The 20,997-nt window shown below is 47.1% G+C and overlaps 20 non-coding genes and 42 pseudogenes across 20 annotated transcripts; 54 read left to right on the top strand and 8 right to left on the bottom strand.

Moving 5' to 3' along the window:
• Nucleotides 1-108: 108 nt before the first annotated feature.
• Nucleotides 109-227, bottom strand: LOC148260751 (5S ribosomal RNA; annotated as a pseudogene).
• A 209-nt stretch (nucleotides 228-436) lies between these two features.
• LOC148260750 (5S ribosomal RNA) lies at nucleotides 437-555 on the bottom strand (annotated as a pseudogene).
• A 532-nt stretch (nucleotides 556-1,087) lies between these two features.
• Nucleotides 1,088-1,206, bottom strand: LOC148260749 (5S ribosomal RNA; annotated as a pseudogene).
• Nucleotides 1,207-1,471: 265 nt separating this feature from the next.
• Nucleotides 1,472-1,590, top strand: LOC148260748 (5S ribosomal RNA; annotated as a pseudogene).
• Nucleotides 1,591-1,796: 206 nt separating this feature from the next.
• LOC148260747 (5S ribosomal RNA) lies at nucleotides 1,797-1,915 on the top strand (annotated as a pseudogene).
• A 199-nt stretch (nucleotides 1,916-2,114) lies between these two features.
• Nucleotides 2,115-2,233, top strand: LOC148260746 (5S ribosomal RNA). Its single transcript, XR_015820658.1, has one exon. It is a non-coding gene; the product is annotated as a 5S ribosomal RNA (ribosomal RNA).
• A 206-nt stretch (nucleotides 2,234-2,439) lies between these two features.
• Nucleotides 2,440-2,558, top strand: LOC148260745 (5S ribosomal RNA; annotated as a pseudogene).
• Nucleotides 2,559-2,757: 199 nt separating this feature from the next.
• LOC148260744 (5S ribosomal RNA) lies at nucleotides 2,758-2,876 on the top strand. Its single transcript, XR_015820392.1, has one exon. It is a non-coding gene; the product is annotated as a 5S ribosomal RNA (ribosomal RNA).
• A 206-nt stretch (nucleotides 2,877-3,082) lies between these two features.
• Nucleotides 3,083-3,201, top strand: LOC148260743 (5S ribosomal RNA; annotated as a pseudogene).
• Nucleotides 3,202-3,401: 200 nt separating this feature from the next.
• LOC148260742 (5S ribosomal RNA) lies at nucleotides 3,402-3,520 on the top strand. Its single transcript, XR_015820785.1, has one exon. It is a non-coding gene; the product is annotated as a 5S ribosomal RNA (ribosomal RNA).
• A 206-nt stretch (nucleotides 3,521-3,726) lies between these two features.
• LOC148260741 (5S ribosomal RNA) lies at nucleotides 3,727-3,845 on the top strand (annotated as a pseudogene).
• A 199-nt stretch (nucleotides 3,846-4,044) lies between these two features.
• LOC148260740 (5S ribosomal RNA) lies at nucleotides 4,045-4,163 on the top strand (annotated as a pseudogene).
• A 206-nt stretch (nucleotides 4,164-4,369) lies between these two features.
• Nucleotides 4,370-4,488, top strand: LOC148260739 (5S ribosomal RNA; annotated as a pseudogene).
• A 199-nt stretch (nucleotides 4,489-4,687) lies between these two features.
• LOC148260738 (5S ribosomal RNA) lies at nucleotides 4,688-4,806 on the top strand. Its single transcript, XR_015820784.1, has one exon. It is a non-coding gene; the product is annotated as a 5S ribosomal RNA (ribosomal RNA).
• A 206-nt stretch (nucleotides 4,807-5,012) lies between these two features.
• Nucleotides 5,013-5,131, top strand: LOC148260737 (5S ribosomal RNA; annotated as a pseudogene).
• A 200-nt stretch (nucleotides 5,132-5,331) lies between these two features.
• LOC148260736 (5S ribosomal RNA) lies at nucleotides 5,332-5,450 on the top strand. Its single transcript, XR_015820782.1, has one exon. It is a non-coding gene; the product is annotated as a 5S ribosomal RNA (ribosomal RNA).
• A 206-nt stretch (nucleotides 5,451-5,656) lies between these two features.
• On the top strand, nucleotides 5,657-5,775 carry LOC148260735 (5S ribosomal RNA; annotated as a pseudogene).
• Nucleotides 5,776-5,974: 199 nt separating this feature from the next.
• LOC148260734 (5S ribosomal RNA) lies at nucleotides 5,975-6,093 on the top strand. The gene has a single exon (XR_015820781.1). It is a non-coding gene; the product is annotated as a 5S ribosomal RNA (ribosomal RNA).
• Nucleotides 6,094-6,299: 206 nt separating this feature from the next.
• Nucleotides 6,300-6,418, top strand: LOC148260733 (5S ribosomal RNA; annotated as a pseudogene).
• Nucleotides 6,419-6,617: 199 nt separating this feature from the next.
• On the top strand, nucleotides 6,618-6,738 carry LOC148260732 (5S ribosomal RNA; annotated as a pseudogene).
• Nucleotides 6,739-6,944: 206 nt separating this feature from the next.
• Nucleotides 6,945-7,063, top strand: LOC148260731 (5S ribosomal RNA; annotated as a pseudogene).
• A 200-nt stretch (nucleotides 7,064-7,263) lies between these two features.
• Nucleotides 7,264-7,382, top strand: LOC148260730 (5S ribosomal RNA). Its single transcript, XR_015820780.1, has one exon. It is a non-coding gene; the product is annotated as a 5S ribosomal RNA (ribosomal RNA).
• Nucleotides 7,383-7,588: 206 nt separating this feature from the next.
• Nucleotides 7,589-7,707, top strand: LOC148260729 (5S ribosomal RNA; annotated as a pseudogene).
• Nucleotides 7,708-7,906: 199 nt separating this feature from the next.
• On the top strand, nucleotides 7,907-8,025 carry LOC148260728 (5S ribosomal RNA). The gene has a single exon (XR_015820779.1). It is a non-coding gene; the product is annotated as a 5S ribosomal RNA (ribosomal RNA).
• A 206-nt stretch (nucleotides 8,026-8,231) lies between these two features.
• On the top strand, nucleotides 8,232-8,350 carry LOC148260727 (5S ribosomal RNA; annotated as a pseudogene).
• Nucleotides 8,351-8,549: 199 nt separating this feature from the next.
• On the top strand, nucleotides 8,550-8,670 carry LOC148260726 (5S ribosomal RNA). The gene has a single exon (XR_015820375.1). It is a non-coding gene; the product is annotated as a 5S ribosomal RNA (ribosomal RNA).
• A 206-nt stretch (nucleotides 8,671-8,876) lies between these two features.
• On the top strand, nucleotides 8,877-8,995 carry LOC148260725 (5S ribosomal RNA; annotated as a pseudogene).
• A 200-nt stretch (nucleotides 8,996-9,195) lies between these two features.
• On the top strand, nucleotides 9,196-9,314 carry LOC148260724 (5S ribosomal RNA). Its single transcript, XR_015820778.1, has one exon. It is a non-coding gene; the product is annotated as a 5S ribosomal RNA (ribosomal RNA).
• A 206-nt stretch (nucleotides 9,315-9,520) lies between these two features.
• Nucleotides 9,521-9,639, top strand: LOC148260723 (5S ribosomal RNA; annotated as a pseudogene).
• Nucleotides 9,640-9,838: 199 nt separating this feature from the next.
• On the top strand, nucleotides 9,839-9,957 carry LOC148260722 (5S ribosomal RNA). Its single transcript, XR_015820559.1, has one exon. It is a non-coding gene; the product is annotated as a 5S ribosomal RNA (ribosomal RNA).
• A 206-nt stretch (nucleotides 9,958-10,163) lies between these two features.
• Nucleotides 10,164-10,282, top strand: LOC148260721 (5S ribosomal RNA; annotated as a pseudogene).
• Nucleotides 10,283-10,485: 203 nt separating this feature from the next.
• On the top strand, nucleotides 10,486-10,604 carry LOC148260720 (5S ribosomal RNA). The gene has a single exon (XR_015820229.1). It is a non-coding gene; the product is annotated as a 5S ribosomal RNA (ribosomal RNA).
• A 206-nt stretch (nucleotides 10,605-10,810) lies between these two features.
• Nucleotides 10,811-10,929, top strand: LOC148260719 (5S ribosomal RNA; annotated as a pseudogene).
• Nucleotides 10,930-11,130: 201 nt separating this feature from the next.
• LOC148260718 (5S ribosomal RNA) lies at nucleotides 11,131-11,249 on the top strand. Its single transcript, XR_015821198.1, has one exon. It is a non-coding gene; the product is annotated as a 5S ribosomal RNA (ribosomal RNA).
• A 206-nt stretch (nucleotides 11,250-11,455) lies between these two features.
• LOC148260717 (5S ribosomal RNA) lies at nucleotides 11,456-11,574 on the top strand (annotated as a pseudogene).
• Nucleotides 11,575-11,772: 198 nt separating this feature from the next.
• On the top strand, nucleotides 11,773-11,891 carry LOC148260716 (5S ribosomal RNA). Its single transcript, XR_015820586.1, has one exon. It is a non-coding gene; the product is annotated as a 5S ribosomal RNA (ribosomal RNA).
• Nucleotides 11,892-12,097: 206 nt separating this feature from the next.
• LOC148260715 (5S ribosomal RNA) lies at nucleotides 12,098-12,216 on the top strand (annotated as a pseudogene).
• Nucleotides 12,217-12,417: 201 nt separating this feature from the next.
• LOC148260714 (5S ribosomal RNA) lies at nucleotides 12,418-12,536 on the top strand (annotated as a pseudogene).
• Nucleotides 12,537-12,742: 206 nt separating this feature from the next.
• LOC148260713 (5S ribosomal RNA) lies at nucleotides 12,743-12,861 on the top strand (annotated as a pseudogene).
• A 198-nt stretch (nucleotides 12,862-13,059) lies between these two features.
• On the top strand, nucleotides 13,060-13,178 carry LOC148260712 (5S ribosomal RNA). Its single transcript, XR_015820921.1, has one exon. It is a non-coding gene; the product is annotated as a 5S ribosomal RNA (ribosomal RNA).
• A 206-nt stretch (nucleotides 13,179-13,384) lies between these two features.
• LOC148260711 (5S ribosomal RNA) lies at nucleotides 13,385-13,503 on the top strand (annotated as a pseudogene).
• A 209-nt stretch (nucleotides 13,504-13,712) lies between these two features.
• LOC148260710 (5S ribosomal RNA) lies at nucleotides 13,713-13,831 on the top strand. Its single transcript, XR_015820803.1, has one exon. It is a non-coding gene; the product is annotated as a 5S ribosomal RNA (ribosomal RNA).
• A 206-nt stretch (nucleotides 13,832-14,037) lies between these two features.
• LOC148260709 (5S ribosomal RNA) lies at nucleotides 14,038-14,156 on the top strand (annotated as a pseudogene).
• Nucleotides 14,157-14,354: 198 nt separating this feature from the next.
• On the top strand, nucleotides 14,355-14,473 carry LOC148260708 (5S ribosomal RNA; annotated as a pseudogene).
• Nucleotides 14,474-14,679: 206 nt separating this feature from the next.
• LOC148260707 (5S ribosomal RNA) lies at nucleotides 14,680-14,798 on the top strand (annotated as a pseudogene).
• A 199-nt stretch (nucleotides 14,799-14,997) lies between these two features.
• Nucleotides 14,998-15,116, top strand: LOC148260706 (5S ribosomal RNA; annotated as a pseudogene).
• Nucleotides 15,117-15,322: 206 nt separating this feature from the next.
• On the top strand, nucleotides 15,323-15,441 carry LOC148260705 (5S ribosomal RNA; annotated as a pseudogene).
• Nucleotides 15,442-15,639: 198 nt separating this feature from the next.
• On the top strand, nucleotides 15,640-15,758 carry LOC148260704 (5S ribosomal RNA). Its single transcript, XR_015820082.1, has one exon. It is a non-coding gene; the product is annotated as a 5S ribosomal RNA (ribosomal RNA).
• A 206-nt stretch (nucleotides 15,759-15,964) lies between these two features.
• On the top strand, nucleotides 15,965-16,083 carry LOC148260703 (5S ribosomal RNA; annotated as a pseudogene).
• Nucleotides 16,084-16,281: 198 nt separating this feature from the next.
• On the top strand, nucleotides 16,282-16,400 carry LOC148260702 (5S ribosomal RNA; annotated as a pseudogene).
• Nucleotides 16,401-16,606: 206 nt separating this feature from the next.
• LOC148260701 (5S ribosomal RNA) lies at nucleotides 16,607-16,725 on the top strand (annotated as a pseudogene).
• A 199-nt stretch (nucleotides 16,726-16,924) lies between these two features.
• LOC148260700 (5S ribosomal RNA) lies at nucleotides 16,925-17,043 on the top strand. Its single transcript, XR_015820070.1, has one exon. It is a non-coding gene; the product is annotated as a 5S ribosomal RNA (ribosomal RNA).
• A 206-nt stretch (nucleotides 17,044-17,249) lies between these two features.
• On the top strand, nucleotides 17,250-17,368 carry LOC148260699 (5S ribosomal RNA; annotated as a pseudogene).
• Nucleotides 17,369-17,577: 209 nt separating this feature from the next.
• On the top strand, nucleotides 17,578-17,696 carry LOC148260698 (5S ribosomal RNA). The gene has a single exon (XR_015820802.1). It is a non-coding gene; the product is annotated as a 5S ribosomal RNA (ribosomal RNA).
• A 205-nt stretch (nucleotides 17,697-17,901) lies between these two features.
• On the top strand, nucleotides 17,902-18,020 carry LOC148260697 (5S ribosomal RNA; annotated as a pseudogene).
• Nucleotides 18,021-18,168: 148 nt separating this feature from the next.
• Nucleotides 18,169-18,287, top strand: LOC148260696 (5S ribosomal RNA). The gene has a single exon (XR_015820436.1). It is a non-coding gene; the product is annotated as a 5S ribosomal RNA (ribosomal RNA).
• An 813-nt stretch (nucleotides 18,288-19,100) lies between these two features.
• Nucleotides 19,101-19,219, top strand: LOC148260695 (5S ribosomal RNA; annotated as a pseudogene).
• A 43-nt stretch (nucleotides 19,220-19,262) lies between these two features.
• On the bottom strand, nucleotides 19,263-19,381 carry LOC148260694 (5S ribosomal RNA; annotated as a pseudogene).
• A 204-nt stretch (nucleotides 19,382-19,585) lies between these two features.
• On the bottom strand, nucleotides 19,586-19,704 carry LOC148260693 (5S ribosomal RNA; annotated as a pseudogene).
• A 208-nt stretch (nucleotides 19,705-19,912) lies between these two features.
• LOC148260692 (5S ribosomal RNA) lies at nucleotides 19,913-20,031 on the bottom strand (annotated as a pseudogene).
• A 204-nt stretch (nucleotides 20,032-20,235) lies between these two features.
• LOC148260691 (5S ribosomal RNA) lies at nucleotides 20,236-20,354 on the bottom strand (annotated as a pseudogene).
• A 455-nt stretch (nucleotides 20,355-20,809) lies between these two features.
• Nucleotides 20,810-20,928, bottom strand: LOC148260690 (5S ribosomal RNA; annotated as a pseudogene).
• Nucleotides 20,929-20,997: the final 69 nt, after the last annotated feature.

Below are 20,997 nucleotides of genomic sequence, written 5' to 3'. Positions count from 1 at the left end.
AATATCGATTAAAATGCCCCTGCTTCTTGACTCACATTTGCGTATAAACCAGTGGACCCTAGTTGCAGTCGCGCATAACGTCGAACGACTGGTCTGAAAAAAAAAAAATTAGTGCGACATGAAGACTTCCCAGGAGGTCACCCATCCGAGTATTACTCTCGCCGAATCACACTTAACTGCGGAGTTCTAATGGGATCCGGTGCATTTGTGCTAGTATGATCGCACATTTCTAATTTCGCGCTGCAAATACATAAACTCCTTCTCCTTTCTTCCCCCTCCCGTCATTTGTTTCCTTGTGCGTGCACACTGCACCTCACGTTCTCGTTCAAATATCAAATAAAATACCACAGCGCCGTGACTCACATTTGCGAATAAATCTGCGGACCATAATTAAAGTCGCGCGTAACGTCGAACGGCACATTTGAAAAAAAGAAAATGGGTGCAACACGAGAACTTCCCATGAGGTAACCCATCATTGTACTACTTTCGCCAAAGCACACTTAACTGCGGAGTTCTGATTGGATCCGGTGCATTTGTGCTGGTGTGACCGCACCTGTTTAATTTCGTGCTGAAAATACATACACTCCTTCTTCCCTACCCCCCTCCCATCATTTGTTTCCTTGTGCGTTCACACTGCACCTCTCCTTCTCGTTCTAATATCGATTAAAATGCCCCTGATTCTTGACTCACATTTGCGTATAAACTAGCGGACCATAGTTCCAGTCGTGCGTAACGTCGAACGACCCATCTGAAAAAAAATTGTTGCGACACGAGGATTTTCCAAGAGGTCACCCATCCGAGTACTACTCACGCCCAAGCACACTTAACTGCAGAGTTTTGATGGGTTCCAGTGCATCAGTGCTGGTATGATGCCACTCGTTTTATTTGGCGCTGCAAATACATAAACTCCTTCTCCTTTCTTCCCCCTCCCGTCATTTGTTTTCTTGTGCGTGCGCATTGTACCTCTCGTTCTCGTTCAAATATCAAGTAAAATGCCACGGCGCCGTGACTCACATTTGCGAATAAATCTGCGGACCATAATTAAAGTCGCGCGTAACGTCGAAAGGCACATCTGAAAAAAAAAAAATTGGTGCAACACGAGAACTTCCCAGGAGGTAACCCATCATTGTACTACTTTCGCCAAAGCACACATAACTGCGGAGTTCTGATGGGATCCGGTACATTTGTGCTTGTGTGACCGCACATGTTTAATTTCGTGCTGAAAATACATACACTCCTTCTTCCCTCCCCCCTCCCATCATTTGTTTCCTTGTGCGTTCACACTGCACCTCTACTTCTCGTTCTAATATCGATTAAAATGCCCCTGATTTTTGACTCACATTTGCGTATAAACCAGCGGACCATAGTTCCAGTCGCGCCTAACGTCGAACGACCCATCTGAAAAAAAATTATTGCCATACGAGGACTTCCCAGGAGGTCACCCATTCGAGTACTACTCTCGCCCAAGCACACTTACGATCTTACCAGCACTAATGCACCGGATCCCATCAGAACTCCGCAGTTAAGTGTGCTTGGGCGAGAGTAGTACTCGGATGGGTGACCTCCTGGGAAGTCCTCGTGTCGCACTAATTTTTTTTTCAGACGGGTCGTTCGACGTTACGCGCGACTGGAACTAGGGTCCACTGGTTTATACGCAAATGTGAGTCAAGAAGCAAGGGCATTTTGATCGATATTAGAACGAGAAGGATGGATGCAGAGTGCACGCACAAGGGAACAAATGACGGGAGGAGGAAGAAAGGGGAATGAGTTTATGTATTTGCAGCGCAAAATTTAACAGGTGCGATCATACCAGCACAAATGCACCGGATCCCATCAGAACCCCGCAGTTAAGTGTGCTTTGGTGAAAGTAGTACAATGATGGGTTACCTCGTGGGAAGTTCTCGTGTTGCACCCATTTTCTTTTTTTCAGATGTGCCGTTCGACGTTACGCGCGACTTTAATTATGGTCCGCAGATTTATTCGCAAATGTGAGTCACGGCGCCGTGGCATTGTACTTGATATTTGAACGAGAACGAGAGGATGCACTTGGAAACAAAAGACGGGAGGGGGAAGGAAGGAGATAGAATTTATGTATTTGTAGCGCAAAATTAAATAGGTGCGATCATACCAGCACTGATGCACCGGATCCCATCAGAACTCCGCAGTTAAGTGTGCTTGGGCGAGAGTAGTACTCGGATGGGTGACCTCCTGGGAAGTCCTCGTGTCGCACTAATTTTTTTTTCAGACGGGTCGTTCGACGTTACGCGCGACTGGAACTAGGGTCCACTGGTTTATACGCAAATGTGAGTCAAGAAGCAAGGGCATTTTGATCGATATTAGAACGAGAAGGATGGATGCAGAGTGCACGCACAAGGGAACAAATGACGGGAGGAGGAAGAAAGGGGAATGAGTTTATGTATTTGCAGCGCAAAATTTAACAGGTGCGATCATACCAGCACAAATGCACCGGATCCCATCAGAACCCCGCAGTTAAGTGTGCTTTGGTGAAAGTAGTACAATGATGGGTTACCTCGTGGGAAGTTCTCGTGTTGCACCCATTTTCTTTTTTTCAGATGTGCCGTTCGACGTTACGCGCGACTTTAATTATGGTCCGCAGATTTATTCGCAAATGTGAGTCACGGCGCCGTGGCATTGTACTTGATATTTGAACGAGAACGAGAGGATGCACTTGGAAACAAAAGACGGGAGGGGGAAGGAAGGAGATAGAATTTATGTATTTGTAGCGCAAAATTAAATAGGTGCGATCATACCAGCACTGATGCACCGAATCCCATCAGAACTCCGCAGTTAAGTGTGCTTGGGCGAGAGTAGTACTCGGATGGGTGACCTCCTGGGAAGTCCTCGTGTCGCACTAATTTTTTTTTCAGACGGGTCGTTCGACGTTACGCGCGACTGGAACTAGGGTCCACTGGTTTATACGCAAATGTGAGTCAAGAAGCAAGGGCATTTTGATCGATATTAGAACGAGAAGGATGGATGCAGAGTGCACGCACAAGGGAACAAATGACGGGAGGAGGAAGAAAGGGGAATGAGTTTATGTATTTGCAGCGCAAAATTTAACAAGTGCGATCATACCAGCAAAAATGCACCGGATCTCATCAGAACCCCGCAGTTAAGTGTGCTTTGGTGAAAGTAGTACAATGATGGGTTACCTCGTGGGAAGTTCTCGTGTTGCACCCATTTTCTTTTTTTTCAGATGTGCCGTTCGACGTTACGCGCGACTTTAATTATGGTCCGCAGATTTATTCGCAAATGTGAGTCACGGCGCCGTGGCATTGTACTTGATATTTGAACGAGAAGGAGAGGACGCACTTGGAAACAAATGACGGGAGGGGGAAGGAAGAAGATAGAATTTATGTATTTGCAGCGCGAAATTAAAGAGGTGCGATCATACCAGCACTAATGCACCGGATCCCATCAGAACTCCGCAGTTAAGTGTGCTTGGGCGAGAGTAGTACTCGGATGGGTGACCTCCTGGGAAGTCCTCGTGTCGCACTAATTTTTTTTTCAGACGGGTCGTTCGACGTTACGCGCGACTGGAACTAGGGTCCACTGGTTTATACGCAAATGTGAGTCAAGAAGCAAGGGCATTTTGATCGATATTAGAACGAGAAGGATGGATGCAGAGTGCACGCACAAGGGAACAAATGACGGGAGGAGGAAGAAAGGGGAATGAGTTTATGTATTTGCAGCGCAAAATTTAACAGGTGCGATCATACCAGCACAAATGCACCGGATCCCATCAGAACCCCGCAGTTAAGTGTGCTTTGGTGAAAGTAGTACAATGATGGGTTACCTCGTGGGAAGTTCTCGTGTTGCACCCATTTTTTTTTTTTCAGATGTACCGTTCGACGTTACGCGCGACTTTAATTATGGTCCGCAGATTTATTCGCAAATGTGAGTCACGGCGCCGTGGCATTGTACTTGATATTTGAACGAGAACGAGAGGACGCACTTGGAAACAAATGACGGGAGGGGGAAGGAAGGAGATAGAATTTGTGTATTTGCAGCGCGAAATTAAACAGGTGCGATCATACCAGCACTAATGCACCTGATCCCATCAGAACTCCGCAGTTAAGTGTGCTTGGGCGAGAGTAGTACTCGGATGGGTGACCTCCTGGGAAGTCCTCGTGTCGCACAAATTTTTTTTTCAGACGGGTCGTTCGACGTTACGCGCGACTGGAACTAGGGTCCACTGGTTTATACGCAAATGTGAGTCAAGAAGCAAGGGCATTTTGATCGATATTAGAACGAGAAGGATGGATGCAGAGTGCACGCACAAGGGAACAAATGACGGGAGGAGGAAGAAAGGGGAATGAGTTTATGTATTTGCAGCGCAAAATTTAACAGGTGCGATCATACCAGCACAAATGCACCGGATCCCATCAGAACCCCGCAGTTAAGTGTGCTTTGGTGAAAGTAGTACAATGATGGGTTACCTCGTGGGAAGTTCTCGTGTTGCACCCATTTTTTTTTTTTCAGATGTACCGTTCGACGTTACGCGCGACTTTAATTATGGTCCGCAGATTTATTCGCAAATGTGAGTCACGGCGCCGTGGCATTGTACTTGATATTTGAACGAGAACGAGAGGACGCACTTGGAAACAAATGACGGGAGGGGGAAGGAAGGAGATAGAATTTGTGTATTTGCAGCGCGAAATTAAACAGGTGCGATCATACCAGCACTAATGCACCGGATCCCATCAGAACTCCGCAGTTAAGTGTGCTTGGGCGAGAGTAGTACTCGGATGGGTGACCTCCTGGGAAGTCCTCGTGTCGCACTAATTTTTTTTTCAAACGGGTCGTTCGACGTTACGCGCGACTGGAACTAGGGTCCACTGGTTTATACGCAAATGTGAGTCAAGAAGCAAGGGCATTTTGATCGATATTAGAACGAGAAGGATGGATGCAGAGTGCACGCACAAGGGAACAAATGACGGGAGGAGGAAGAAAGGGGAATGAGTTTATGTATTTGCAGCGCAAAATTTAACAGGTGCGATCATACCAGCAAAAATGCACCGGATCTCATCAGAACCCCGCAGTTAAGTGTGCTTTGGTGAAAGTAGTACAATGATGGGTTACCTCGTGGGAAGTTCTCGTGTTGCACCCATTTTCTTTTTTTTCAGATGTGTCGTTCGACGTTACGCGCGACTTTAATTATGGTCCGCAGATTTATTCGCAAATGTGAGTCACGGCGCCGTGGCATTGTACTTGATATTTGAACGAGAAGGAGAGGACGCACTTGGAAACAAATGACGGGAGGGGGAAGGAAGAAGATAGAATTTATGTATTTGCAGCGCGAAATTAAAGAGGTGCGATCATACCAGCACTAATGCACCGGATCCCATCAGAACTCCGCAGTTAAGTGTGCTTGGGCGAGAGTAGTACTCGGATGGGTGACCTCCTGGGAAGTCCTCGTGTCGCACTAATTTTTTTTTCAGACGGGTCGTTCGACGTTACGCGCGACTGGAACTAGGGTCCACTGGTTTATACGCAAATGTGAGTCAAGAAGCAAGGGCATTTTGATCGATATTAGAACGAGAAGGATGGATGCAGAGTGCACGCACAAGGGAACAAATGACGGGAGGAGGAAGAAAGGGGAATGAGTTTATGTATTTGCAGCGCAAAATTTAACAGGTGCGATCATACCAGCACAAATGCACCGGATCCCATCAGAACCCCGCAGTTAAGTGTGCTTTGGTGAAAGTAGTACAATGATGGGTTACCTCGTGGGAAGTTCTCGTGTTGCACCCATTTTCTTTTTTTCAGATGTACCGTTCGACGTTACGCGCGACTTTAATTATGGTCCGCAGATTTATTCGCAAATGTGAGTCACGGCGCCGTGGCATTGTACTTGATATTTGAACGAGAACGAGAGGACGCACTTGGAAACAAATGACGGGAGGGGGAAGGAAGGAGATAGAATTTGTGTATTTGCAGCGCGAAATTAAACAGGTGCGATCATACCAGCACTAATGCACCGGATCCCATCAGAACTCCGCAGTTAAGTGTGCTTGGGCGAGAGTAGTACTCGGATGGGTGACCTCCTGGGAAGTCCTCGTGTCGCACTAATTTTTTTTTCAGACGGGTCGTTCGACGTTACGCGCGACTGGAACTAGGGTCCACTGGTTTATACGCAAATGTGAGTCAAGAAGCAAGGGCATTTTGATCGATATTAGAACGAGAAGGATGGATGCAGAGTGCACGCACAAGGGAACAAATGACGGGAGGAGGAAGAAAGGGGAATGAGTTTATGTATTTGCAGCGCAAAATTTAACAGGTGCGATCATACCAGCACAAATGCACCGGATCCCATCAGAACCCCGCAGTTAAGTGTGCTTTGGTGAAAGTAGTACAATGATGGGTTACCTCGTGGGAAGTTCTCGTGTTGCACCCATTTTTTTTTTTTCAGATGTACCGTTCGACGTTACGCGCGACTTTAATTATGGTCCGCAGATTTATTCGCAAATGTGAGTCACGGCGCCGTGGCATTGTACTTGATATTTGAACGAGAACGAGAGGACGCACTTGGAAACAAATGACGGGAGGGGGAAGGAAGCAGATAGAATTTGTGTATTTGCAGCGCGAAATTAAACAGGTGCGATCATACCAGCACTAATGCACCGGATCCCATCAGAACTCCGCAGTTAAGTGTGCTTGGGCGAGAGTAGTTCTCGGATGGGTGACCTCCTGGGAAGTCTCCTCGTGTCGCACTAATTTTTTTTTCAGACGGGTCGTTCGACGTTACGCGCGACTGGAACTAGGGTCCACTGGTTTATACGCAAATGTGAGTCAAGAAGCAAGGGCATTTTGATCGATATTAGAACGAGAAGGATGGATGCAGAGTGCACGCACAAGGGAACAAATGACGGGAGGAGGAAGAAAGGGGAATGAGTTTATGTATTTGCAGCGCAAAATTTAACAGGTGCGATCATACCAGCAAAAATGCACCGGATCTCATCAGAACCCCGCAGTTAAGTGTGCTTTGGTGAAAGTAGTACAATGATGGGTTACCTCGTGGGAAGTTCTCGTGTTGCACCCATTTTCTTTTTTTTCAGATGTGCCGTTCGACGTTACGCGCGACTTTAATTATGGTCCGCAGATTTATTCGCAAATGTGAGTCACGGCGCCGTGGCATTGTACTTGATATTTGAACGAGAAGGAGAGGACGCACTTGGAAACAAATGACGGGAGGGGGAAGGAAGAAGATAGAATTTATGTATTTGCAGCGCGAAATTAAAGAGGTGCGATCATACCAGCACTAATGCACCGGATCCCATCAGAACTCCGCAGTTAAGTGTGCTTGGGCGAGAGTAGTACTCGGATGGGTGACCTCCTGGGAAGTCCTCGTGTCGCACTAATTTTTTTTTCAGACGGGTCGTTCGACGTTACGCGCGACTGGAACTAGGGTCCACTGGTTTATACGCAAATGTGAGTCAAGAAGCAAGGGCATTTTGATCGATATTAGAACGAGAAGGATGGATGCAGAGTGCACGCACAAGGGAACAAATGACGGGAGGAGGAAGAAAGGGGAATGAGTTTATGTATTTGCAGCGCAAAATTTAACAGGTGCGATCATACCAGCACAAATGCACCGGATCCCATCAGAACCCCGCAGTTAAGTGTGCTTTGGTGAAAGTAGTACAATGATGGGTTACCTCGTGGGAAGTTCTCGTGTTGCACCCATTTTCTTTTTTTCAGATGTACCGTTCGACGTTACGCGCGACTTTAATTATGGTCCGCAGATTTATTCGCAAATGTGAGTCACGGCGCCGTGGCATTGTACTTGATATTTGAACGAGAACGAGAGGACGCACTTGGAAACAAATGACGGGAGGGGGAAGGAAGGAGATAGAATTTGTGTATTTGCAGCGCGAAATTAAACAGGTGCGATCATACCAGCACTAATGCACCGGATCCCATCAGAACTCCGCAGTTAAGTGTGCTTGGGCGAGAGTAGTACTCGGATGGGTGACCTCCTGGGAAGTCCTCGTGTCGCACTAATTATTTTTTCAGACGGGTCGTTCGACGTTACGCGCGACTGGAACTAGGGTCCACTGGTTTATACGCAAATGTGACTCAAGAAGCAAGGGCATTTTGATCGATATTAGAACGAGAAGGATGGATGCAGAGTGCACGCACAAGGGAACAAATGACGGGAGGAGGAAGAAAGGGGAATGAGTTTATGTATTTGCAGCGCAAAATTTAACAGGTGCGATCATACCAGCACAAATGCACCGGATCCCATCAGAACCCCGCAGTTAAGTGTGCTTTGGTGAAAGTAGTACAATGATGGGTTACCTCGTGGGAAGTTCTCGTGTTGCACCCATTTTTTTTTTTTCAGATGTACCGTTCGACGTTACGCGCGACTTTAATTATGGTCCGCAGATTTATTCGCAAATGTGAGTCACGGCGCCGTGGCATTGTACTTGATATTTGAACGAGAACGAGAGGACGCACTTGGAAACAAATGACGGGAGGGGGAAGGAAGCAGATAGAATTTGTGTATTTGCAGCGCGAAATTAAACAGGTGCGATCATACCAGCACTAATGCACCGGATCCCATCAGAACTCCGCAGTTAAGTGTGCTTGGGCGAGAGTAGTACTCGGATGGGTGACCTCCTGGGAAGTCTCCTCGTGTCGCACTAATTTTTTTTTCAGACGGGTCGTTCGACGTTACGCGCGACTGGAACTAGGGTCCACTGGTTTATACGCAAATGTGAGTCAAGAAGCAAGGGCATTTTGATCGATATTAGAACGAGAAGGATGGATGCAGAGTGCACGCACAAGGGAACAAATGACGGGAGGAGGAAGAAAGGGGAATGAGTTTATGTATTTGCAGCGCAAAATTTAACAGGTGCGATCATACCAGCAAAAATGCACCGGATCTCATCAGAACCCCGCAGTTAAGTGTGCTTTGGTGAAAGTAGTACAATGATGGGTTACCTCGTGGGAAGTTCTCGTGTTGCACCCATTTTCTTTTTTTTCAGATGTGCCGTTCGACGTTACGCGCGACTTTAATTATGGTCCGCAGATTTATTCGCAAATGTGAGTCACGGCGCCGTGGCATTGTACTTGATATTTGAACGAGAAGGAGAGGACGCACTTGGAAACAAATGACGGGAGGGGGAAGGAAGAAGATAGAATTTATGTATTTGCAGCGCGAAATTAAAGAGGTGCGATCATACCAGCACTAATGCACCGGATCCCATCAGAACTCCGCAGTTAAGTGTGCTTGGGCGAGAGTAGTACTCGGATGGGTGACCTCCTGGGAAGTCCTCGTGTCGCACTAATTTTTTTTTCAGACGGGTCGTTCGACGTTACGCGCGACTGGAACTAGGGTCCACTGGTTTATACGCAAATGTGAGTCAAGAAGCAAGGGCATTTTGATCGATATTAGAACGAGAAGGATGGATGCAGAGTGCACGCACAAGGGAACAAATGACGGGAGGAGGAAGAAAGGGGAATGAGTTTATGTATTTGCAGCGCAAAATTTAACAGGTGCGATCATACCAGCACAAATGCACCGGATCCCATCAGAACCCCGCAGTTAAGTGTGCTTTGGTGAAAGTAGTACAATGATGGGTTACCTCGTGGGAAGTTCTCGTGTTGCACCCATTTTCTTTTTTTCAGATGTACCGTTCGACGTTACGCGCGACTTTAATTATGGTCCGCAGATTTATTCGCAAATGTGAGTCACGGCGCCGTGGCATTGTACTTGATATTTGAACGAGAACGAGAGGACGCACTTGGAAACAAATGACGGGAGGGGGAAGGAAGCAGATAGAATTTGTGTATTTGCAGCGCGAAATTAAACAGGTGCTATCATACCAGCACTAATGCACCGGATCCCATCAGAACTCCGCAGTTAAGTGTGCTTGGGCGAGAGTAGTACTCGGATGGGTGACCTCCTGGGAAGTCCTCGTGTCGCACTAATTTTTTTTTCAGACGGGTCGTTCGACGTTACGCGCGACTGGAACTAGGGTCCACTGGTTTATACGCAAATGTGAGTCAAGAAGCAAGGGCATTTTGATCGATATTAGAACGAGAAGGATGGATGCAGAGTGCACGCACAAGGGAACAAATGACGGGAGGAGGAAGAAAGGGGAATGAGTTTATGTATTTGCAGCGCAAAATTTAACAGGTGCGATCATACCAGCACAAATGCACCGGATCCCATCAGAACCCCGCAGTTAAGTGTGCTTTGGTGAAAGTAGTACAATGATGGGTTACCTCGTGGGAAGTTCTCGTGTTGCACCCATTTTCTTTTTTTTTTTCAGATGTGCCGTTCGACGTTACGCGCGACTTTAATTATGGTCCGCAGATTTATTCGCAAATGTGAGTCACGGTGCCGTGGCATTGTACTTGATATTTGAACGAGAACGAGAGGACGCACTTGGAAACAAATGACAGGAGGGGGAAGGAAGGTGCTAGAATTTCTGTATTTGCAGCGCAAAATTAAACAAATGCGATCATACTAGCACTAATGCACCGGATCCCATCAGAACTCCGCAGTTAAGTGTGCTTGGGCGAGAGTAGTACTCGGATGGGTGACCTCCTGGGAAGTCCTCGTGTCGCACTAATTTTTTTTTCAGACGGGTCGTTCGACGTTACGCGCGACTGGAACTAGGGTCTACTAGTTTATACGCAAATGTGAGTCAAGAAGCAAGGGCATTTTGATCGATATTAGAACGAGAAGGATGGATGCAGAGTGCACGCACAAGGGAACAAATGACGGGAGGAGGAAGAAAGGGGAATGAGTTTATGTGTTTGCAGCGCAAAATTTAACAGGTGCGATCATACCAGCACAAATGCACCGGATCCCATCAGAACCCCGCAGTTAAGTGTGCTTTGGTGAATGTAGTACAATGATGGGTTACGTCGTGGGAAGTTCTAGTGTTGCACCCATTTTCTTTTTTTTTCAGACGTGCCGTTCGACGTTACGCGCGACTTTAATTATGGTCCGCAGATTTATTCGCAAATGTGAGTCACGGCGCCGTGGCATTGTACATGATATTTGAACGAGAACGAGAGGACGCACTTGGAAACAAATGACGGGAGGGGGAAGGAAGGAGATAGAATTTGTGTATTTGCAGCGCGAAATTAAACAGGTGCGATCATACCAGCACTAATGCACCGGATCCCATCAGAACTCCGCAGTTAAGTGTGCTTGGGCGAGAGTAGTACTCGGATGGTTGACCTCCTGGGAAGTCCTCGTGTCGCACTAATTTTTTTTTCAGACGGGTCGTTCGACGTTACGCGCGACTGGAACTAGGGTCCACTGGTTTATACGCAAATGTGAGTCAAGAAGCAAGGGCATTTTGATCGATATTAGAACGAGAAGGATGGATGCAGAGTGCACGCACAAGGGAACAAGTGACGGGAGGAGGAAGAAAGGGGAATGAGTTTATGTATTTGCAGCGCAAAATTTAACAGGTGCGATCATACCAGCACAAATGCACCGGATCCCGTCAGAACCCCTCAGTTAAGTGTGCTTTGGTGAAAGTAGTACAATGATGGGTTACCTCGTGGGAAGTTCTCGTGTTGCACCCATTTTCTTTTTTTCAGATGTGCCGTTCGACGTTACGCGCGACTTTAATTATGGTCCGCAGATTTATTCGCAAATGTGAGTCACGGCGCCGTGGCATTGTACTTGATATTTGAACGTGCAGTGCGCACGCACTTGGAAACAAATGACGGGAGGGGGAAGGAAGGAGATAGAATTTATGTATTTGCAGCGCAAAATTAAACAGGTGCGATTATACCAGCACTAATGCACCGGATCCCATCAGAACTCCGTAGTTAAGTGTGCTTGGGCGAGAGAAGTACTCGGATGGGTGACCTCCTTGGAAGTCCTCGTGTCGCACTAATTTTTTTTTCAGACGGGTCGTTTGACGTTACGCGCGACTGGAACTAGGGTCCACTGGTTTATACGCAAATGTGAGTCAAGAAGCAAGGGCATTTTGATCGATATTAGAACGAGAAGGATGGATGCAGAGTGCACGCACAAGGGAACAAATGACGGGAGGAGGAAGAAAGGGGAATGAGTTTATGTATTTGCAGCGCAAAATTTAACAGGTGCGATCATACCAGCACAAATGCACCGGATCCCATCAGAACCCCGCAGTTAAGTGTGCTTTGGTGAAAGTAGTACAATGATGGGTTACCTCGTGGGAAGTTCTCGTGTTGCACCCATTTTCTTTTTTTTTCAGACGTGCCGTTCGACGTTACGCGCGACTTTAATTATGGTCCGCAGATTTATTCGCAAATGTGAGTCACGGCGCCGTGGCATTTTACTTGATATTTGAACGAGAACGAGAGGACGCACTTGGAAACAAATGACGGGAGGGGGAAGGAAGGAGCTAGAATTTCTGTATTTGCAGCGCAAAATTAAACAGATGCGATCATACCAGCACTAATGCACCGGATCCAATCAGAACTCCGCAGTTAAGTGTGCTTGGGCGAGAGTAGTACTCGGATGGGTGACCTCCTGGGAAGTCCTCGTGTCGCACTAATTTTTTTTTCAGACGGGTCGTTCGACGTTACGCGCGACTGGAACTAGGGTCCACTGGTTTATACGCAAATGTGAGTCAAGAAGCAAGGGCATTTTGATCGATATTAGAACGAGAAGGATGGATGCAGAGTGCACGCACAAGGGAACAAATGACGGGAGGAGGAAGAAAGGGGAATGAGTTTATGTATTTGCAGCGCAAAATTTAACAGGTGCGATCATACCAGCACAAATGCACCGGATCCCATCAGAACCCCGCAGTTAAGTGTGCTTTGGTGAAAGTAGTACAATGATGGGTTACCTCGTGGGAAGTTCTCGTGTTGCACCCATTTTCTTTTTTTTAGATGTGTCGTTCGACGTTACGCGCGACTTTAATTATGGTCCGCAGATTTATTCGCAAATGTGAGTCACGGCGCCGTGGCATTGTACTTGATATTTGAACGTGCAGTGCGCACGCACTTGGAAACAAATGACGGGAGGGGGAAGGAAGGAGATAGAATTTTTGTATTTGCAGCGCGAAATTAAACAGGTGCGATCATACCAGCACTAATGCACCGGATCCCATCAGAACTCCGCAGTTAAGTGTGCTTGGGCGAGAGTAGTACTCGGATGGGTGACCTCCTGGGAAGTACTCGTGTCGCACTAATTTTTTTTTCAGACGGGTCGTTCGACGTTACGCGCGACTGGAACTAGGGTCCACTGGTTTATACGCAAATGTGAGTCAAGAGGAAAGGGCATTTTGATCGATATTAGAACGAGAAGGATGGATGCAGAGTGCACGCACAAGGGAACAAATGACGGGAGGAGGAAGAAAGGGGAATGAGTTTATGTATTTGCAGCGCAAAATTTAACAGGTGCGATCATACCAGCACAAATGCACCGGATCCCATCAGAACCCCGCAGTTAAGTGTGCTTTGGTGAAAGTAGTACAATGATGGGTTACCTCGTGGGAAGTTCTCGTGTTGCCCCCATTTTCTTTTTTTCAGATGTGCCGTTCGACGTTACGCGCGACTTTAATTATGGTCCGCAGATTTATTCGCAAATGTGAGTCACGGCGCCGTGGCATTGTACTTGATATTTGAACGAGAACGAGAGGTGCAGTGCGCACGCACTTGGAAACAAATGACGGGAGGGGGAAGGAAGGAGATAGAATTTATGTATTTGCAGCGCGAAATTAAACAGGTGCGATCATACCAGCACTAATGCACCGGATCCCATCAGAACTCCGCAGCTAAGTGTGCTTGGGCGAGAGTAGTACTCGGATGGGTGACCTCCTGGGAAGTCCTCGTGTCGCACTAATTTTTTTTTCAGACGGGTCGTTCGACGTTACGCGCGACTGGAACTAGGGTCCACTGGTTTATACGCAAATGTGAGTCAAGAAGCAAGGGCATTTTGATCGATATTAGAACGAGAAGGATGGATGCAGAGTGCACGCACAAGGGAACAAATGACGGGAGGAGGAAGAAAGGGGAATGAGTTTATGTATTTGCAGCGCAAAATTTAACAGGTGCGATCATACCAGCACAAATGCACCGGATCCCATCAGTACCCCGCAGTTAAGTGTGCTTTGGTGAAAGTAGTACAATGATGGGTTACCTCGTGGGAAGTTCTCGTGTTGCACCCATTTTCTTTTTTTTAGATGTGTCGTTCGACGTTACGCGCGACTTTAATTATGGTCCGCAGATTTATTCGCAAATGTGAGTCACGGCGCCGTGGCATTGTACTTGATATTTGAACGTGCAATGCGCACGCACTTGGAAACAAATGACGGGAGGGGGAAGGAAGGAGATAGAATTTTTGTATTTGCAGCGCGAAATTAAACAGGTGCGATCATACTAGCCCTAATGCACCGGATCCCATCAGAACTCCGCAGTTAAGTGTGCTTGGGCGAGAGTAGTACTCGGATGGGTGACCTCCTGGGAAGTCCTCGTGTCGCACTAATTTTTTTTTCAAACGGGTCGTTCGACGTTACGCGCGATTGGAACTAGGGTCCACTGGTTTATACGCAAATGTGAGTCAAGAAGCAAGGGCATTTTGATCGATATTAGAACGAGAAGGATGGATGCAGAGTGCACGCACAAGGGAACAAATGACGCGAGGAGGAAAAAAGGGGAATGAGTTTATGTATTTGAAGCGCAAAATTTAACAGGTGCGATCATACCAGCACAAATGCACCGGATCCCTTCAGAACCCCGCAGTTAAGTGTGCTTTGGTGAAAGTAGTACAATGATGGGTTACCTCGTGGGAAGTTCTCGTGTTGCACCCATTTTCTTTTTTTCAGATGTGCCGTTCGACGTTACGCGCGATTTTAATTATGGTCCGCAGATTTATTCGCAAATGTGAGTCACGGCGCCGTGGCATTGTACTTGATATTTGAACGAGAACGAGAGGACGCACTTGGAAACAAATGACGGGATGGGGAAGGAAGGAGATAGAATTTATGTATTTGCAGCGCGAAATTAAACAGGTGCGATCATACCAGCACTAATGCACCGGATTCCATCAGAACTCCGCAGTTAAGTGTGCTTGGGCGAGAGTAGTACTCGAATGGGTGACCTCCTAGGAAGTCCTCGTGTCGCACTAATTTTTTTTTCAGACGGGTCGTTCGACGTTACGCGCGACTGGAACTAGGGTCCACTGGTTTATACGCAAATGTGAGTCAAGAAGCAAGGGCATTTTGATCGATAATAGAACGAGAAGGATGGATGCAGAGTGCACGCACAAGGGAACAAATGACGGGAGGAGGAAGAAAGGGGAATGAGTTTATGTATTTGCAGCGCAAAATTTAACAGGTGCGATCATACCAGCACAAATGCACCGGATCCCATCAGAACCCCGCAGTTAAGTGTGCTTTGGTGAAAGTAGTACAATGATGGGTTACCTCGTGGGAAGTTCTCGTGTTGCACCCATTTTCTTTTTTTCAGATGTGCCGTTCGACGTTACGCGCGACTTTAATTATGGTCCGCAGATTTATTCGCAAATGTGAGTCACGGCGCCGTGGCATTGTACTTGATATTTGAACGTGCAGTGCGCACGCACTTGGAAACAAATGACGGGAGGGGGAAGGAAGGAGATAGAATTTGTGTATTTGCAGCGCGAAATTAAACAGGTGCGATCATACCAGCACTAATGCACCGGATCCCATCAGAACTCCGCAGTTAAGTGTGCTTGGGCGAGAGTAGTACTCGGATAGGTGACCTCCTGGGAAGTCCTCGTGTCGCACTAATTTTTTTTTCAGACGGGTCGTTCGACGTTACGCGCGACTGGAACTAGGGTCCACTGGTTTATACGCAAATGTGAGTCAAGAAGCAAGGGCATTTTGATCGATATTAGAACGAGAAGGATGGATGCAGAGTGCACGCACAAGGGAACAAATGACGGGAGGAGGAAGAAAGGTGAATGAGTTTATGTATTTGCAGCGCAAAATTTAACAGGTGCGATCATACCAGCACAAATGCACCGGATCCCATCAGAACCCCGCAGTTAAGTGTGCTTTGGTGAAAGTAGTACAATGATGGGTTACCTCGTGGGAAGTTCTCGTGTTGCACCCATTTTCTTTTTTTCAGATGTGCCGTTCGACGTTACGCGCGACTTTAATTATGGTCCGCAGATTTATTCGCAAATGTGAGTCACGGCTCCGTGGCATTGTACTTGATATTTGAACGTGCAGTGCGCACGCACTTGGAAACAAATGACGGGAGGGGGAAGGAAGGAGATAGAATTTATGTATTTGCAGCGCAAAATTAAACAGGTGCGATTATACCAGCACTAATGCACCGAATCCCATCAGAACTCCGCAGTTAAGTGTGCTTGGGCGAGAGTAGTACTCGGATGGGTGACCTCCTTGGAAGTCCTCGTGTCGCACTAATTTTTTTTTCAGACGGGTCGTTTGACGTTACGCGCGACTGGAACTAGGGTCCACTGGTTTATACGCAAATGTGAGTCAAGTAGCAAGGGCATTTTGATCGATATTAGAACGAGAAGGATGGATGCAGAGTGCACGCACAAGGGAACAAATGACGGGAGGAGGAAGAAAGGGGAATGAGTTTATGTATTTACAGCGCAAAATTTAACAGGTGCGATCATACCAGCACAAATGCACCGGATCCCATCAGAACCCCGCAGTTAAGTGTGCTTTGGTGAAAGTAGTACAATGATGGGTTACCTCGTGGGAAGTTCTCGTGTTGCACCCATTTTCTTTTTTTCAGATGTGCCGTTCGACGTTACGCGCGATTTTAATTATGGTCCGCAGATTTATTCGCAAATGTGAGTCACGGCGCCGTGGCATTGTACTTGATATTTGAACGAGAACGAGAGGACGCACTTGGAAACAAATGACGGGAGGGGGAAGGAAGGAGATAGAATTTCTGTATTTGCAGCGCGAAATTAAACAGGTGCGATCATACCAGCACTAATGCACCGGATTCCATCAGAACTCCGCAGTTAAGTGTGCTTGGGCGAGAGTAGTACTCGAATGGGTGACCTCCTGGGAAGTCCTCGTGTCGCACTAATTTTTTTTTCAGACGGGTCGTTCGACGTTACGCGCGACTGGAACTAGGGTCCACTGGTTTATACGCAAATGTGAGTCAAGAAGCAAGGGCATTTTGATCGATATTAGAACGAGAAGGATGGATGCAGAGTGCACGCACAAGGGAACAAATGACGGGAGGAGGAAGAAAGGGGAATGAGTTTATGTATTTGCAGCGCAAAATTTAACAGGTGCGATCATACCAGCACAAATGCACCGGATCCCATCAGAACCCCGCAGTTAAGTGTGCTTTGGTGAAAGTAGTACAATGATGGGTTACCTCGTGGGAAGTTCTCGTGTTGCACCCATTTTCTTTTTTTCAGATGTGCCGTTCGACGTTACGCGCGACTTTAATTATGGTCCGCAGATTTATTCGCAAATGTGAGTCACGGCGCCGTGGCATTGTACTTGATATTTGAACGAGAACGAGAGGTGCAGTGCGCACGCACTTGGAAACAAATGACGGGAGGGGGAAGGAAGGAGATAGAATTTATGTATTTGCAGCGCGAAATTAAACAGGTGCGATCATACCAGCACTAATGCACCGGATCCCATCAGAACTCCGCAGCTAAGTGTGCTTGGGCGAGAGTAGTACTCGGATGGGTGACCTCCTGGGAAGTCCTCGTGTCGCACTAATTTTTTTTCAGACGGGTCGTTCGACGTTACGCGCGACTGGAACTAGGGTCCACTGGTTTATACGCAAATGTGAGTCAAGAAGCAAGGGCATTTTGATCGATATTAGAACGAGAAGGATGGATGCAGAGTGCACGCACAAGGGAACAAATGACGGGAGGAGGAAGAAAGGGGAATGAGTTTATGTATTTGCAGCGCAAAATTTAACAGGTGCGATCATACCAGCACAAATGCACCGGATCCCATCAGAACTCCGCAGTTAAGTGTGCTTTGGTGAAAGTAGTACAATGATGGGTTACCTCGTGGGAAGTTCTCGTGTTGCACCCATTATTCGCAAATGTGAGTTACGGCACCGTAGTATTTTACTTGATATTGGAACGAGAATGAGAGGTGAAGTGTGAACGCACAAGGAAACAAATGACGGGAGGGGGAAGAAAGGAGAAGGAGTGTATGTATTTGCAGTGCGAATTTAAAGAGGTGTGATCATACCAGCACTAAAGCTCCAGATCCCATCAGAACTCCGCAGTTAAGTGTGCTTGGGTGAGGGTAGTACTCAGATGGGTGACCACCTGGGAAGCCCTCGTGTTGCACCTATTTTGTTTCGGATGGGTTGTTCGACGTTACGCGCGAATGAAATTATAAACCGCTGGTTTATTTGCAAAGGTGAGTCACGGTGTCGGGGCATATTACTTGATATTAGAACGAGAAAGAGAGATGCAGAGTGCACGCACAAGGAAATAAATGACGGGAGGGGGGATGGAAGGAGAAAGAGTGTATGTATTTGCAGTGCAGAATGAAACATGAGGGATCGTACCAGCACTAATGCAACGGATTCTATCAGAACTCCGCAGTTAAGGGTGCTTGGGCGAGAAAAGTACTCGGATGGGTGACCTCCTGCGAAGTCCTTATATTTCACCCATTTTCTTGGGAGGTCCTCGTGTTGCACCCATCTTTTTGCAGATGATTCTTTCGACGTTACGCGCGACTTGATTTATGGTCCTAATGTTTATTCGCAAATTTGAGTCACGGCGCCGTGGCATTTTACTTGATATTAGAACGAGTACGGGAGGTGCAGTGCGGACGCACAAGGAAACAAATGACGGGAGGATGAAGAAAAGAGAAGGAGTGTATGTATTTGAAGCGCAAAATTAAACAAGTGGTATCATACCAGCACTAATGCACTGGATCCCATCAGAACTCTGCAGTTAAGTGTGCTTGGGCGAGAGTAGTACGCGCGACTTGAATTATGGTCCTCAGGTTTATCCGCAAATGTGAGTCACGGCACCGTAGCATTTTACTTTATATTAGAAGGAGCAGGAGAGGTGCAGTGCGCACGCACAAGGAAACAAATGACGGGAGGGGGAAGAAAGGAGAAGGAGTTTATGTATTTGCAGCGCGGAATTAAATGGATGCGATCATACCACCACTTACGCATCGGATCCCATCATAACTCCGCAGTTAAGTGTGCTTGGGCGAGAGTAGTACTCGGATGGGTGACCTCCTGGGAAGTCCTCGTGTCGCACCAATTTTTTTTTCAGACGGGTCGTTCGACATCTGAAAAAAAGAAAATGGGTGCAACACGAGAACATCCCAGGAGGTAACCCATCATTGTACTACTTTCGCCAAAGCACACTTAACTGCGGAGTTCTGATGGGATCCGATGCATTTGTGCTGGTGTGACCGCACCTGTTTAATTTCTTGCTGAAAATACATACACTCCTTCTTCCCTCCCCCCCTCCCATCATTTGTTTCCTTGTGCGTTCACACTTCACCTCTCATTCTCGTTCTAATATCGATTAAAATGCCTCTGCTTCTTGACTCACATTTGCGTATAAACCAGCGGACCCTAGATCCAGACGCAAGTAACGTCGAACGACCCGTCTGAAAAAAAACTTGTGCGACACGAGGACTTCCCAGGAGGTCACCCATCCGAGTACTAATCTCGCCCAAGCACACTTCACTGCGGAGTTCAAATGGGATCCGGTGCATTAGTGCTGGTATGATCGCAACTGTTTAATTTCGCGCTGCAAATACATAAACTCATTCCCCTTTCTTCTCCCTCCCGTCATTTATTTCCTTTTGCGTGCGCACTGCACCTTCCGTTCTCGTTCTAATATCAAGTAAAATACCACGGTGCCGTGACTCACATTTGCGAATAAACCTGAGGACCATAATTTAAGTCGCGCGTAACGTCGAACGGCACATTTGAAAAAAAAAAAAGGGTGCAACACGATAACTTCCCAGGAGGTAACCCATCATTGTACTACGTTCGCCAAAGCACACTTAACTACGGAGTTCTGATGGGATCCGGTGCTTTTGTGCTGGTGTGACCGCACCTGTTTAATTTCGTGCTGAAAATACATACACTCCTTCTTCCCTCCCCCACTCCCATCATTTGTTTCCTTGTGCGTTCACACTGCACCTCTCATTCTCGTTCTAATATCGATTAAAATGCCCCTGATTCTTTACTCACATTTGCGTATAAACCAGTGGACTCTAGTTCCAGTCGCGTGTAACGTCGAACAACCCATTTGAAATAAAATTGGTGCGACACGAAGACTTCCCAGGAGGTCACCCATCCGAGTACTACTCTCGCCCAAACTCACTTAACTGCGGAGTTCTGATGGGATCCGGTGCATTAGTGCTGGTATGATCGCACCCGTTTAATTTCGCGCTGCAGATACATAAACTCCTTCTCCTTTCTTCCCCCTCCCGTCATTTGTTTCCTTGTGCGTGCACACTGCACCTCCCGTGCTCGTTCTAATGTCAAGTAAAATGCTACGGTGCCGTGACTCACATTTGCGAATAAACCTATGGACCATAATTCAAGTCGCGCGTATCGTCGAAAGAATCATCTGCAAAAAAAAAGGTACAACACGAGGACTTCCTAAGAAAATGGGTGAAATATAAGGACTTCGCAGGAAGTCACCCATCCTATTGCTACTCTCGCCCAAGCACCCGTCATTTATTTCCTTGTGCGTGCGCACTGCACCTCACGTTCTCGTTCAAATATCAAGTAAAATACCACGGCGCTGTGACTCACATTTGCGAATAAATCTGCGGACCATAATTAAAGTCGCGCGTAACGTCGAACGACACATTTGAAAAAAAGAAAATGGGTGCAACACGAGAACTTCCCATGAGGTAACCCATCATTGTACTACTTTCGCCAAAGCACACTTAACTGCGGAGTTCTGATGGGATCCGATGCATTTGTGCTGGTGTGACCGCACCTATTTAATTTCGTGCTGAAAATACATACACTCCTTCTTCCCTCCCCCCCTCCCATCATTTGTTTCCTTAT

Source organism: Carica papaya, chromosome 5, assembly GCF_054855325.1.
Source record: "Carica papaya isolate Zhongbai chromosome 5, ASM5485532v1, whole genome shotgun sequence".
Classification (NCBI taxonomy): Eukaryota; Viridiplantae; Streptophyta; class Magnoliopsida; order Brassicales; family Caricaceae; genus Carica; species Carica papaya.
The sequence above is the reverse complement of the archived record's forward strand: the minus strand, read 5'-3'. Positions and strand labels throughout refer to the sequence as shown.